The 16,476-nt window shown below is 44.7% G+C and overlaps 1 protein-coding gene and 1 non-coding gene across 2 annotated transcripts in view; both read right to left on the bottom strand.

Annotated features, from left to right (window-relative positions):
* Positions 1 to 16,476, bottom strand: part of LRMDA (leucine rich melanocyte differentiation associated) — an 864,553-nt gene that overhangs the window by 676,935 nt on the left and 171,142 nt on the right. The gene's annotated exons all lie outside the window — the stretch shown is intronic.
* TRNAC-ACA (transfer RNA cysteine (anticodon ACA)) lies at positions 12,298 to 12,369 on the bottom strand. Its single transcript has one exon. It is a non-coding gene; the product is annotated as a tRNA-Cys (tRNA).

The following is a 16,476-nucleotide window of genomic DNA, read 5'->3' as shown; positions in this document are numbered from 1 at the left end:
GTATGCATCTTTCTGCATGTCTCTGTCTTGTCTACCACCCAAGCAGATACCACTAGACACCTCTAGAGAGATACCCCTAAAGCTCATGTGTTACACACTAAGTTATGATCCAGTCTGGAAAACACACCACTCCCTGTGAAGTGAGACCTCAACAAATTTGTCTACTTGGGGAACGTAGTATCAGTCAGTAATGATTGAACCTAAAATAGTGCAAAAGAACCAGGACTCCAGCAACTTGGCATTGTTGTTTACTTACTGTTTTTTTGTTGTAGGACCAAATCTCTTGTCCTATTAAAGATTTACATGTCCATGGCAGAAATATCCCTGTTTAAATATCTAAAGAGTGACTCCATTTGTTTCGCCCTACATTATTCATTTGACTGGTCTTAAAGTTATTGGATGTGAGAGGCATTAGACAGACCACACACAACATGAGCTCCCCTCTCTCTAGGAAATTACTCTAGTGAAACAAGACGGTCCGCCCTCCCACCCTCACACCCGTCCCTGGAGGGTGAGATCATACCAGCATCTGCTCCAAGCTGCACGCATAGAGAGCAAGTGGCATTTCCTGGGAATTCAGCATGGTGTTTATTGAGCAGCTCCTATTACTGCTATTGTAAAACCCAGGCTGAGCTGTGTGTATTCTCCATTCTCTTTTTTTTTTTTTGGCTCTTCAAGAATGTGGTAGAAAATCTTAGTGCCAGAAGGAAGGAGGTCTAAGATATGGTACAGTGCTAACGATATGAGCGCAGAGATCCTGAACAACGCTTTGCCATAACCAGCTATGTGACTCCCCCCAGCAATTTTCCTCCCTGTACTTTGGCTTCCTCATCTGTAAAATGTACGCGAAGGTTGGAATGGACGGATTATAAACTAAGCGGCATCAGACTCTTAGATTTCTGTCAAGTCTGTCATCCCAAAGTCACTAACATACTGGACACGTGACTTCTGTCTTTGTCTCTTCTGCACCTGCAAAGTCATGGGCATCACCAAACGCCACTTATGAGGGGCTCACAAGAACAAAATTACAAATGGTTACACTGTGAGCTCGACGTTTCATAAACGAGACAGTTCATGTCAGTAATCACGAATCTGGACATCTTGAGAGTGCTATACCATGTAGGTTTGCTTAAGGTAGCATTTTCTAGCCTGAAGATGCTTTGAAGGTCTCTATGGAGTCAGATCTTCACGACCAAGATAATCACGATGGTGTGATCACTCACCTAGAGCCAGACATCCTGGCATGTGAAGTCAACTGGGCCTTAGAAAGCATCACTATGAACAAAGCTAATGGAGGTGATGGAATTCCAGTTGAGCTATTTCAAATCCTGGAAGATGATGCTGTGAAAGTGCTTCACTCAATATGCCAGCAAATTTGGAAAACTCAGCAGTGGCCACAGGACTGGAAAAGGTCAGTTTTCATTCTAATCCCAAAGAAAGGCAGTGCCAAAGAATGCTCAAACTACTGCACAATTGCACTCATCTCACACGCTAGTAAAGTAATGCTCAAAATTCTCCAAGTCAGACTTCAGCAATATGTGAACCGTGAACTTCCTGATGTTCAAGCTGGTTTTAGAAAAAGCAGAGGAACCAAAGATCAAACTGCCAACATCCGCTGGATCATCGAAAAAGCAAGAGAGTTCCAGAAAAACATCTATTTCTGCTTTATTGACTATACCAAAGCCTTTGACTGTGTGGGTCACAATAAACTGTGTGAAAGAGATGGGCATACCAGACCACCTGAACTGCCTCTTGAGAAACCTATATGCAGGTCAGGAAGCAACAGTTAGAACTGGACATGGAACAACAGACTGGTTCCAAATAGGAAAAGGAGTATGTCAAGGCTGTATATTGTCACCCTGCTTATTTAACTTATATGCAGAGTATATCATGAGAAATGCTGGGCTGGAAGAAGCACAAGCTGGAATCAAGATTGCCGGGAGAACTATCAATAACCTTAGATATGCAGATGACACCACCCTTATGGTATAAAGTGAAGAAGAACTAAAAAACATCTTGATGACAGTGAAAGAGGAGAGTGAAAAAGTTGGCTTAAAGCTCAACATTCAGAAAACTAAGATCATGGTATCTGGTCCCATCACTTCATGGGAAATAGATGGGGAAACAGTGGAAACAGTGTCAGACTTTATTTTTTTGGGCTCCAAAATCACTGCAGATGGTGATTGCAGCCATGAAATTAAAAGACGCTTACTCAGAGGTAAAGTGTCTGCTTGCAATGCAGGAGACCTGGGTTCGATCCCTGGGTTGGGAAGATTCCCTGGAAAAGGAAATGGAAACCCACTCCAGTATCCTTGCCTGGAGAATCCCATGGACAGAGGAGCCTGGTGGGCTATAGTCCATGGGGTCACAAATAGTTGGACACAACTGAGCTATAAGACTCCCTACTCCTTGGAAGAAAAGTTATGACCAACCTAGATAGCATATTCAAAAACAGAGACATTACTTCGCCAACAAAGGTCCATCTAGTCAAGGCTATAGTTTTTCCAGTGGTCATGTATGGATGTGAAAGTTGGACTGTGAGGAAAGCTGAGAGCTGAAGAATTGATGCTTTTGAACTGTGGTGTTGGAGAAGACTCTTGAGAATCCCTTGGACTGCAAGGACATCCAACTGGTCCATTCTAAAGGAGATCAGTCCTGGGTGTTCTTTGGAAGAACTGATACTAAAGCTGATATTGAAACTCCAATACTTTGGCCACCTCATGAGAAGAGTTGACTCATTTGAAAAAACCCTGATGCTGGGAGGGATTGGGGGCAGGAGGAGAAGGGGACGATAGAGGATGAGATGGCTGGATGACGTCACGGACTCAATGGACATGGGTTTGGGTGGACTCCGGGAGTTGGTGATGGACAGGGAGGCCTGGTGTGCTGCAATTCATGGGGTCGCAAAGAGTTGGACATGACTGAGTGACTGAACTGAACTGATGGAGTCAGCAATGAATGGAGAGACCCTGTCCAAAAGGATGTATTTGCCAAGCGCAGGGCCTGGGAATGAGGCAGTGACCTGAGCAGGGGGAGACAAGTACCCCAAATACCACCCACAAGGAGAATCAAGCTTAAGTGCTCAGCTACAAGCAGAAGAAAACTAGTGAACCAGACTAAGGTCAATGCAAGGGATTTAGTCAAGCTGATGACGACTTTCAGGGTTAGGGAGAGACAGCACAAAGAGAAGAGTAACAAGGAAGGCGGAAAGGGAGAGAGAGGTTTATTAATAACTCAAGGACAATGCATTTTTGAAAATTAACATCTTAAATATCCTGCCTGCTCAGACATGGCAGAGAGGCATCACAAGGACTAGAGCAAACGAGCATTTCTCCAAATCCCCAGGGCTGCCTCTGGATCTCCTCCAGACCACAAATCCCAGGGAGTGAGGAAACAAATCCACTCACACACATACCACTGCAAAAGCTGCCATCTTTTTACCATAGCAACAGTTTTACAGAATGTGCTAAAGATTCCAGAAACCTTTCTTGGAGAAGTGTTTCCTTGAGTTTTCATGAGACGAGTCTTTCCAAAGACTCCCTCACTGAGACTCCATGAATCTAAAAGCATCTTACAAGAACAAGCGAGCTGAACCCTGAAGCACCAGGTGCTGAACAGCTTCTGTCCTGATGTCTGGACAGACACCCACAGGACATGCACTGAACAAAATCTTTACGATGAAGATATCAACACTGCTAAACAACTTTCCAAATAATGCAAAGAATCAGGATATGCAGACCAGTGAGGCAAATGAAATGAGCCTATACTGTCCTTCTGTTTCTCGGTAAATCAAAATTCAACTTTCCTTTTACCTTTGGGGCTTCCATGATGGGCCTCACATAAGACCATGCAGTGAAGGGTTAGGAGCAGGAACTCGGACCAGGATGCCCAGCCTGGCATGCTAGCTCTGTCCCTTATTAGCTCTGTGCCATCAATCAAGTTACTAAACCTCTCTCTGAACTTGAGCTCCTTTTCTCAAAACTGGACATCATAATGACACCTGCTTCCTAGGTCACTGTGAGGATTAAATGAGTTAAGACATGTAAAACATGTGGAACCATGCCTGACAGTAAGCCCTCAGAGAACAACTATTTTCTCTTTTTACCCTGTAGGATAAACTCTCCACATCAATGATGTCACTGTCCTCATCGTCCTCCCACCACTGCCAACTCTTTGAGGGAGGAACTGTCTTATCCATGTCTGTTCCCTTTATGCCCAGTGCCTGCACTGAAATATAACAGGTGTCTGTCAATGTCTGTAAATTAAATGGGTGTGCAAAGACAAGAATGAGGCTGCTCCCAAGGAAGGCGCCTACAGTCATGCTCCCCTACACTATGCTGTCACCCCCCAGATCAAAGTCCCTCTTCTCTGTCTGGCATGATTTGAGCCATTGTTCACAACTCAGTTCAAGACATCTGGTCTACCAGGCCCTGGGCAGCATCATATCACAGAAGTAAGGCAGCAGTTCTGCAACCAGATTCCCTGGGTTCAGACCCTGGCTCTTCCACTCACTGGGCCCTAGTGAGCCTCCACATTTACCCACCACTAGCTACCCAGGTGCCAGGCACAGCTCTGAGCACTTTAGTTCCATTAACTCAGTAAACCCTTTCAGAAACCTAGGAGGTGCATACCATTATTCCCAGTCTACAGGCAAAGTCACTGAGGCTTACAGAGGCTTCTTTACCCACAGTCACTGTGCTCCAAGTTACCTCTTTCTGCCTTCTACTGTGTTTGCTTCTAATGAATCCTTTTAAAGTAGATTTCCCCCCAGTTTTATGCCTTGTTGTGAACTACAAAGGACTAAACACAGCATTCCAGGGCCCGTATTTGATCTCAGGTCCAGTTGCCTCCACAGCAGGGCTTTCTCTTAGTACCTGGCCCGGGGCTAGTAGACATGTTACACTGGACAATGATAATTGATATATGATTCCCTCCCTGGATTCCAATTTCAACCTTGATCTGACTTCACTAACATCCTTGGATACAGGAAGCTAGCCCTCCATTTAGTAGGAGGATTTGGGATGTGTCAGCTGAAGCTGAGTTCAAGGCCTGCTCAGGCAGCCAGCTGTGGGGTCAGCATGTAGCACAGACCATGGAAAGGACAGAGCTGTATTCTCCACAGTAACCCACTCCCAGGATGGGATTCTGCCAAGAACTACAGAACATGGCCAGGGCAACAATGAAGCCAGAACCCCAGTGCTGCTGACATCCAGACTCTGCTGTGCTGCTGTATGGGAGAACACTCAGGATGGGTTTCCAAAACACAGAACACTGGGCCTGCCTCTGTCACTGGGAGACAGGGGAGAGGCCACCCACACGCCTTGTGGCGCTGGCGTCCCCGCTGCTCCCCCACAATCCTTATATGCTCATAAGTTACCTGGAAGAGACATTTTCTACGTATGGCCTGCAGAGCCGGCATCCTATCCTGCGCCGAGTCCTTGGATGAGGAGATCATAGCTCCTGCCACCACTTCTAAATAGCAAACTATTGCTAGGTTTATGTAAATACCATGGAAACCAGAGCTGTAACACAGAAAGATTCACAAAGAAGCAACTTAACAGAAGGTCAACAAGCCCCCAGACAAAAAGTGTATATAGAGCTCCATCTTCAAAATACAGCCAACTCTCTATTTTTCTTCCTAACCCTAGGCTAAAAAGGCTAATGAGATTCACAGACAACATATTAAATGATGGAATTCTCTACATAGCTCCATTTCTTTCTATAAATAATTTTAAAACTATTACCCAATAATGTATTGTAATAAAAAAGCTGACAAGGTCTTGCTCAACAAGTAATCACCAGCATGTTTTTGCACCTGGAGATGGAGAACTTTCTTATTATGAGCCTCTGGTGATTTTTAGGTGTTTCCATAAAGCTGTTGCCATTATTTATAAGCCACAGGTTACTTCCCTTTGCTGCAAGCTCAAATTAATGAAAACTTATTTTAAAGACTCAGAAAAGCAGGGCAGACTAGGAGATGTGTGCCAAGCAGCCCCAGAGGGACGGCGTGGGTTTTAAGTCATTTGCAGTCTTCCTTAAGGAGACCTGGGTTCAATCCCTGGGTTGGGAAGATCCCTTGGAGAAGAGGACGGCTACCCAATCCAGTATTCTGGGCTGAAGAATTCTATGGACTGATTCTTGGGGTCACAAAGAGTCAGACACAACTGAGCAACTTTCACTTTCTTTTAAGGCAGCTCTGAGTCCATCCACAGGACACGAGACAGCATCTTTGGAGATGGTGGCCTCCTGGAGATGAGGCTTGGGGAGGTAAGGACTGCTTCCAGGTGGGGGCCATCTCCACCTCTGCTGCCTCAGCCTTGCCAGCCCAGAGCTCCAGGGTTGGCCTCGCCAGCAAGAGCCACATGGGCTGGAGAACCTCTGCTGCCAATGCCTGAAATCCCTCCCCACAGCCACAGCCTAATCTCCTTGGTGCTTTGTACTTGCAGAGATAGCATCCATAGGAGAAACTCGTGGGCAGAGGTGGTAAGGACACATGTATGCACAAACATGCACACCCAAGGCCTGGAGCTCCCTGCATCCATCCCCCCCAGAGCTGATGCAGGAAAAAAGGACTATGAGAGCCGCCAAGCCCCTTGAACTCCTCTACAGATCTGTGTGCCCCTGGACAGGATTAACAGCAATCGCACCAATAAGGTCCATTCCAGTGCCTATAAAAACTCTACCTACTTCCAGACCTACTTCAAATATTGCATCCTCCAAGAAGCCTTTTCTGTTACCATCACAAGGTGGAATGTCTCCCTCATTATGTCCATAGTGAGTGTGGCCACCTCCATGACACCTACTTGATGGCTTGGTATCCTAACTCTCTGCATTCTTCTCTTAGGCCCTGCAGGACTACAGGGATAGACAACCTCTTGAAAAGATCATCACTACTCACCTCCATAATCCACTCATCTCCTCAGCCTCTGCCACTTGAATCCAGGTCAGGCAGGGTGCTATGCTATGCTATGCTAAGTCACTTCAGTTGTGTCCGACTCTGTGTGACCCCATAGACGGTAGCCTACCAGGCTCCCCCATCCCTGGGATTCTCCAGGCAAGAACCCTGGAGTGGGCTGCCATTTCCTTCTCCAATGCATGAAAGTGAAAAGTGAAAGTGAAGTTGCTCAGTTGTGTCTGACTCTTAGCGACCCCATGGACTGCAGCCCACCAGCCTCCTCCATCCATGGGATTTTCCAGGCAAGACTACTGGAGTGGGGTGCCATATTGACTCTAAAAGGACACCGAACTTGGAAATGCAAACACAGTCACGACAAGCTGATGCTGCAAGCTGTGATCTCGGGTGAGCCACTTAATCTCTGAACCCCAAGTTCTCTCAACTGTTAAAAAAAGTGACACACCTTGGACCCAGTCTCAGAAGTGAGCATACTATGAGTAATATAACTGACATTCTTTAGAAAGCTCAGGATCTTGTTCTAAATTTTTTCATTAGAATCCTATTCTTCTTTAATATATGCTTCAGCCCCACTACTAAGGAAATGTACAACAGCATGTTCCATAAAGTGCAATTTTCTAGGACGTTATTTCATTTTCTCACATTTGCAGTTAGCAGTTATGGTGGATCTTGTACTTACCAACTAAAAGCATGATGAGGCTACATTGGCATAGATTTCACTAAAAAAAAAAAAAAAAAGTGACACACAAGAATTGCTAAGGTCCATGTCAGCCTTAAATTTCTCTGGCCTTATAATACAAAGCTATGATAGTTCTGGCCAGGATGACGTACTAACTTAATCCAGCCAGATGAAAAAGAAAAAAACATTTTTTTTAAATGGTCTAATATGTATTTATTGGTGGGGAGGGGTACTTTTTTCTTTTGCCATTAAATCTCACCATATAGCCTTTGACCTCTTCATGGGGCCACAGACACTAGAGGTTCTGTTTCCCTGTGTTTCCAAAATAACACCTGTTTACTAATACATTTGAATGACTTATTGTTCTTCACTTGTTGCTCAATCGTATCCGACTCTTGGCGACACCATGAACTGCAGCATGTCAGGCTTCCCTGTCCTTCACTATCTCCCAGAGTTTGCTCAAATTCATGTCCATTGAGTCAATGATGCCACCAAACCATCTCATCCTCATTTAAAATAATTACTTAGCAGACTTTTTGTCCACTGAGAAAGCTGTTTGTAACGGAGGCACCAAATACTCTCAAGTCAACCCAGTTTACAAAGAAAGAGCAATTGTAAAGAAGGACACAAGAAATGTTAGCTAACTATGAAATCTGTACTTTAGCTGACATCTTGACAAAGAAACATCGTTCATAATTTTGGATCCATACAAAGAAACTATAGAGAGTTCCCCTCATCTGTGGTTTTGCTTTATGCCACTTCAGTTACCTGAGGTCAACCATGGTCCAAAAACCTTAAGAAGTTCAGAAATAAACAATTCTGAAGTTTTTAGTTGCATGACAGTCTGAGTAGCATGACGAAATCTCACCCCTTTCCTGCTGGAAGGTGAATCCTTCTTTTGTCCGGCATATCCACACTGCGTACACTACCTGTCACTTATTGACAGGTAACTACAGTTACTACAGTTACAGGTAACTAGTAGCTACAGTTACTTAGTGCATCTCTTAGTTATCAGATCATCTGTCACAGTATCACAGCATCTGTTTTGAGTAATCCTTATCTTACTTAATAATGGTCCCCAAGCATAAGACTAGTGATACCGGTAATTCTAATATTCTCTTACTCTATCTAGTTTATAAATTAAACTTTATCATAGGTGTGTATGTATCAGACGAAACATAGCATATATCAGTTGAGTTCAGTTCAGTAGCTCAGTCATGTCCGGCTCTTTGTGACCCCATGAATCGCAGCACACCAGGCCTCCCTGTCCATCACCAACTCCCAGAGTTCACCCAAACTCACGTCCATCGAGTCAGTGATGTCATCCAGCCATCTCATCCTCTGTCATCCCCTTCTCCTCCTGCCCCCAATCCCTCTTAGCATCAGAGTCTTTTCCAACAAGTCAGCTCTTCACATAGCATATATAGGGTTCAGTATAATCATGGTTTAGGCAACCTCTGTCCATCTAGGAACATTTCCCCACAGATAACTGAGGGTGGGGGAGTACTAATAAAACAGATCTTCTATCTCACCAGAAAATGGGGCTCAGATATTTGGAGAAAACATTCACATCGAATTATGCTTCTTAACTTTGGAGAGAGAACTAAAAATATCTGTTAAAGTATGTCCCTGCTCACCAAAATCCTAATTTTGTGCATTTACATGGCAGGAGATGTACATCCGTAGGAAGCAAATCTTATGACAGAAAAGGTTGCACCTCTCTTTTCCCAGCACATGGGATTAATGAAGTCATAAGTTCATTTTTAAACTTGGAGTAAAACACAACACACTGCCAGGAGAAGTGAAACACCCATGATTATAAATGCGCCACTTCAACAGCTGGAAGCTAAGGAGCAACCAAATAACAGTGGAGAAAATAACCACCAGCTGCAATTTTCTCTCTTTTTTGATCCTTTTACAAGTATGTGTTGCCTGTGTTTTGACTATTTTTTGAAAAAGAGGAAGAAAAAAAAAAAGAAGAAAAAAAAAACTTCGGGCAGTCTTCTCACTGAGGGTTGCTTTTTGCAGACACCTTTTTTCAGATGATATTACTTCACTTATAAACCTTCCCTTTTCTGTCATCATTTCTGAAGAAACACAGGAAGGCAGGAAGGAGCTTCCCCAGCACCACTGACCATGGAAATGCACAGTAGGGGCATGCAGCCCAAGGCAGAGTGTCCACATATGCACGGAGGGACAAGCCTTTGAGGGATAAGTTCAGAAGGTATTTGAGGGGGAAGACCAGCAAATCCAAGCTTGCTTACGGACCTAAACCGACAAAAACTCAGACATAACTCTTTGGGCTCCGTGACTCCTTCCCATCCCCTTACTCTTCCCTGAGGACTTTGTGACTATGGGCTACTGGGGCACCCAGAAAGGCTGTCCTGAACTGTGCCTTCAAGACTTTTGGGGCTTGGATGACGAACTCAGAGGTTTCCTTCCTTTTAATACTGAAACCCTACAGTAGTATGAGAAGAGGTGAGACAGCTTAGCTCAGCCTCAGAGAAACAGAATCAACAGGCTCCCCTGAAGTCAGGCAGGGCTGACTTTTCCCTCAGGCACAGAGAGCACGCCGCGGATAGCCCGTGAGACTTCAGGCGACCACGGAACATGTTTACATTTCTTTTAGGAGCAGAAGGAAAAAAAAAACTTTAGGCCCAAATAACAGGTTTTAATGTATAATATTAATAGATCTGTCTTTACATCATTTGTTTTGATTACTCTATGCAGGAAGGGGGCCAAAGAGCCTGGAACCCATAAAAGTCAAGAAGAGTCCTGATTCCCGATCATTCCTGCCCCCAGGCCTTTGCATATGCTATCTACCATGCTTCTGCTGCTGCTGCTGCTGCTGCTAAGTCACTTCAGTCATGTCTGACTCTGTGCGACCCCATAGACGGCAGCCCACCAGGCTCCTCCGTCCATGGGATTCTCCAGGCAAGAGTACTGGAGTGGGGTGCCACTGCCTTCTCCTAACTTCCCTTTATTCAGTGTATGAATAGACTCAACTTGATTTCTACCCCTTCCCTGGTATTTCCCTGATTACTCTGATTAGTAACACTTTCTCTCCCTCGGTTTGAAATCCCCAGCAACTAGAGGTCACAGCATAGCCTCACATTTACAAAATTTCTATTTCTCGTGTATTATTACTCCTGTTCCTTCATCCCTAAAGACAATATTACCCCCTCACTGCTAAGATAACTGGAAGCCTCACCACTGCCTCCAAAATAGCCTGTGTGTGTCAGCTTCACATTCAAACCCATAATCAGATCCCCAAGTAACTCTCCTTATATTCCTCATCCTACCCGATGATCTCTGAACCACAGCCATACCAGATGCTCACCAAGTACACCTCATATTCCTCCCACCCCTAGGCCTTTGCAAAAGCTGCTTTCTCAGCCTGGGATGCCTTCCCTTTATCAGAGCTCCCTAACAAAAACCCTAACAATCCTTAAAAGCCTAGTTCAGATGTAACCTTTCCAAGGATCTTCCCAGATGTCTCTGTGGAACCATATATCCTGCCCTCTCTTACTCTACCCCAGCACTTTGCACATCTTCTGCCAGGTTCATCAGAACATGACTTCTACCAAAGGGATTTGTAGACCATGCAAGACTCTTGAGTCCAAGTGCTCCCAGAAGCAGATGCTGAGACAAAGATTCAAGTCAAAATATTTGGGGGCAGGTGACCCCAGGAGTGGGGGAAGAGGGAAGTGAGACAGGGAAGGGAAGGAAGTGAATAGCGGTGCATGGTGCTTTATCGAGCAAGTTACCACGGTGGCCAGCTGGAGCTCACTGCAGCCAGGGACACTCTGAGACAGAAAAGAATGTGCCACAGAGTTTTCCCAGTTGAGGAAGACAGGGCGTTTATCTCCCGACACCTGTCAATCACTGGAGCAGGTGAGGCTGCTGCTGAGGGGCACTCATTCTCTGGCAGCTCCAGCCTACCCTCCCACAGGCAATGGAGCTCCAGTGACCAGAGTAAGCTCTTAGACAAACAGCTGCAGGTGCTCGTGGCTGGTCACTGGATGGTGTGCGTGGAAACTCTAAGACTTTAGGGGACAGGGGAGACCGACAGCATCTGCTCCAGAGAGCATGGACTTCTACAGCCTCAGTCACCCAGTAGGATCCTGTGCATACAGCAGGCATGCAAGAAGCTCTCACACAAAGGAAATCATGTTCAAGTTCCATGAAGCCAGGGGCCACATGTAACTTTCTCAGGGCCTAGCTTCAGTATAGGGACTCAAACTGTGTATGCTGGTTGAGGAACAGTGAGTGATTTAGCTCAGAGTCCTGCCCCCAAATAAGACAATGCTAAATAAACTGAATTCCCATTTTATTAGCTACTATTTCACAAATGCTATCTAATTCATTTAAGCATTACACACCAACCCTGTTCCTATGAGTTTTAACCATGAAGACAGTAATGAAGGTGTAAGGAATTAAATAGCTTCTCAAGAAAATGTATCTGTATCCAGAAAAACAATCCAGGAACACAACAGAGGTCCGGGCAATTCCCTGAATTTAGAGCTTTCACACAGCCTCTGGCACCTCAGCCTCCCAGGTAAAAGAAAGAAAGTGAAAGTGAAGTTGCTCAGTCACGTCCGACTCTTTGCAACCCCATGGACTGTAGCCTATCAGGCTCCTCCGTCCATGGGATTTTCCAGGTAAGAATACTGGAGTGGGTTGCCATTTCCTTCTCCAGGAGATCTTCCCAACCCAGGGTTTGAACCTGGGTCTCCCGCATTGTAGGCAGATGCTTTACCATCTGAGCCACCAGGGAAGTCCACCAGGGAAGGCTCCCAGGTGGTACTGGCTATAACCCAGGAACTGGGATGGAGAACATACTGGAAGTGTTTGAGGACCCCCCATCCCACTCCTCCAGCTTCCTTGTGCTCATACCATGCCACAATGGGCGCAGAAAGAAATGGCCTCAGGGCCAGCCGACATCAGACATAGCCAAAGCCTTAAAGAAAAATAATGTAAGCTCAGGCAATTGCATCAGGCAAGGGAGGAACAAGCCAGCTTGTCTTGCCAATTTCAGAGCAGAACAGATGTTTCTGCATCTCCAAGGTATCCACCCTCCTAGGACACCAGACATAGGTCACCCATCAGTCATTCATCTTTATGATGAGTTGCAGTGGCCAGCACACAGTCAAGATTAATGCACATCCCTTCCAAGAAATGCTGTTTAATGGCAAGGATATGCGGAGGGTGATTGTTCATGCCAGATCATTCCAGCTGACACAACCAACCAAGTTTCAACACTAAACTAGAAAAAGAAAATCCTGCATGCTGTCTTATTCCAAGCCAGAGACAGAGTAACCCATAGACAGTGTATGAGCTGTGCTTCGTCTGGCTTAGTTTGATGAGACCCGGCCACCTTGAGACCTGTCAGGAGACCAGAGGTTTATAGGCTTGATGTAGCTATGACACCTTGCTAGCACTGTGGCTGAAAGATCACAGGAAACAGCATCCAGGAAACCTGGCCTCGACTCACAGCTCCGCTTCTTGATGACAACATCTTAAGCCAATCACTTCTTCCTGGGCCTCAGTTTCCCTTTCTAGAAAATGGACAATCTCCAAGTTTCTCTTTGCAGCTTTAACATAATATAAAGGTCTCAGAATCCTCATGTTACAGTGTATGATACTAGCTTTCATTCCCAGGGTGAGAGCACATAAACCGTCCAAAATGTTAACATCCTCACTAACACATTTTCATCTGGACCAGGGAAACTGGCCTACTGCTATTTGGTCCCCAGACACCTTTAGAATGAAACTGTTCCCATGGAAAACTACTTTATGGTTTAATTAGACAAAGAAGTCAGCAAAGGAGAAAAATAGAATTTGAACACAGATCTTTAACATGAAAATTATTTTATTCCACTTGTCTCTAAGAGCCACAGAGGAATTACTTTGACCACCAGAGGGCTTTCCACACTGACGAAATGTATTAATAGGACATAGGTGGTAAAATTTAAAAATAAAAAGTTCCAAGTTACATAGTCTATAGCCATAAGGGCCTGAGGGCTGAAGTGAAATAACGAAGAAAAAACAAAACAAACAACAACAACAACAAAACTGAGTTTCTCCTATGATGCACTTCCTTACATTAAACAGTGAGGAAAAATTCCAACCTCTCCAAGTTCCAGAAAACCATCAGATGAATTTGATGCATAGCATCAAAAGGAAATCACAAATTAGCTATCAGAGGTTACAGCATTTTGTTACTAAAATATCATTCCCCAAATGCTGAGCTAGTTTCTTGTATACTTTTGTTATTTGGTCAAAATTTTGAAGTACTCACAAATATAATGTGTTTTTCATACTTGGGGTGGGGATAGCCAATATTGTTGAACATTCACCACATGACAGCTTGGTAAAAATGTATATTATTAACTTTGTGTATGTTAACTTGCTTGATTCTCCAAAACTTCTACAGGATAGATTCCATTATTATACCTGTTTCACATATGAAGAAACTAAGGAGGTTAGAAGAGGTTAGAGAATTTGTCCAAGGTCAAGCAGCTAGCAATTGTCAAAAAAAAAGTTCAGGAATAACACTATCCGTCCAACAACCAGCAAACTTCCACTGACTACAGACAAGAATTCTATAAAAAGAGCCACTGTGTACCCTAACCTAGAGAAATGCAAAAAAAAAACAAACACCATTGAAAGGACGCTGTGCCATGGCTGGTGTTTCTCTCCGCAGGTTCTCAGGTGGCATTCCATAGCCCTCAGGGTTCCACACCTGCATGGACACCTCCCAGAGGAGGCCTAGGGGTGCAAAGGGAGGTTCTGTGAGCTACAGGCCCCATTTTCTACCAAAGCCTCTTCAATTTATTTCTATTTTATGAATTGGAGATTTCCACATACGATCTAATCTAGAAAAAACATTCTTGTAATACTAAAGTTTAAAATCTCCTACTTCATGAGACATTTCAAAAAAAAAAAAAATTCTCTCTTAGGGTATGCTTCTCTTAAACCCATTCGACAGCACTTGCTACACCAGGGTGAAATATTTCTACTTGCATAGCTCCTTTACTTTATTGTTGAGGTCCCGAGGGCAGGAATAGTAACATTTTTTTTTTTTTTCACTTTTAGGTCCCAAAGATTTAGGCTAAAGTTTTCAACAAATATCTGTAGATGAATAAATAAAGTAACAGGTATGACTCAGATGGTAAAGAATCTGCCTGCAATGCAGGAGACCTGGGTTCAAATCCCTGGGTCAGCAGGATTCCCTGGAGAAGAGAATGGCTACACACTCTAGCGAGAAGCCCATGGACAGAAGAGCCTGGTGGGTCACAGCCCACGGGGTCACAAAGAGTTAGACATTACTGAGTAACTAACACACACGTACACATACAAGGTGAGGTGAGCTGCTGTGACAGATAAACCGTGAAGTCTGGGGACCTAACAGAACAGATGTTTACTTCTTTCTTACAAAAGGTCCAATCTAACACGTGTCTAACAGCTGGCCTTCCACACAGTGACTCAGGCTCTTTCCATGTTGTCACTGCACCAACCCTTATGCCTCAGAGTCCTGTCCTCTTACTGGCAGGTGGGCACAGACAGCACGTAGAGCCTACGGTCACGGGGCTCTACTCAGAGCAGGAGGGCATGTGGTCCCTTTGTAGGAAGAGGACAGCACTGGCGGACAGCTTGTCAATCCTTTGTTCCACAATGACTTCAAGAGAAAGAGACGCCTGAAAGCAAGACCCAGTGCATAAGATATGGCTCTTAAAGAAAAACAAATAAATAAGAGTCATTAAAAATTTCCAACTTAAAAATGTGCAAGGGTATAAATACAGCTACAGAGCCACAAAATTACAATCTCACCTAAGGGCTTTCCATTGCATATTCCCATCATAAACCAGACTCCCTACCTATGGGCATGCAAATGGCCTGAAACTAAAATACAGGTCAGCCTAGAGTCAACATCCCTACCCTTTACTAAGTGTTTGGCTCCTCCCTACAAGAGGATCCTGGGGGAGAGAAAACATAATTGGAAACAAGCACTTTATTTTGAGAGGCCTCAATGCAACACAGTGACGTGCAGGAAAGCCAAGGGCCCCAGGTCTGGCCATTCTCTGTATCCACATAAGTGACGATGGACAAGGCAATCGTGTTCCCTACACCTCAGTTCCCCTCACTTGTCAAAAGGAAAAGACAATACCTGCCTTATAGCCAGGTGGGGAAGAATGCTGTTACCTAAAAGACAAGACTTGCCTTTCCAAAATGCGGATCATGTGATAACAGCTCTGAAAAGTGTATAAAATATTTAAAATCATCCAAAGGCACAGGCCACAGGTCTGTTACACAGCATTTTCCAGCTAACTGGTGATTCCTCCATCTCATCACCATCATGGTTGATATGCTTGCTTCTGGAAACCTTCACCCTTCAGTCAGCCCAGTGTTTCCACTTTTACCGCTCCAAGAGTCATGCCCAACTCCACTGCTCAGGGTCAATGTGTTTCCACAAGAGAACCTCTGAACTTCTGTGGATCTCAACAAGCACATCTATTAACTGGATACGGAACACCTTGGAAGCCTAAGCAGGGGCTTGGGTCCTTCTCCTGAGACCCAGGCTCTGATTCCCAAGTCTGAGCCAGTGGTGTCAGAAACAGAACTGAGGCCACCACGGTGGTGGTTCTGCCCTCCCTCTCCATGTGTTTTAAACAGTCTGACCATGTGGGAGGCACAGATATTAAAGGCAGCTCCACTCCAACGATACTGTAAAGTAACAGCAGAGGACCAGGCAATCACTCTTTAATGTCAGCCATAACCTTCATAAATGGGTTTGTAATGAGAAACCCTTGTTTGTCACAGAGAAGGTATGATTGATGCTGCCTATGAGTGAAATGAAGCCACAGTGACCATCTCAATAACA

The sequence above is a fragment of the Bos taurus genome, chromosome 28 (assembly GCF_002263795.3).
Source record: "Bos taurus isolate L1 Dominette 01449 registration number 42190680 breed Hereford chromosome 28, ARS-UCD2.0, whole genome shotgun sequence".
NCBI classification, from domain to species: Eukaryota; Metazoa; Chordata; class Mammalia; order Artiodactyla; family Bovidae; genus Bos; species Bos taurus.
This window is presented reverse-complemented; position numbering and strand designations above follow the sequence as displayed.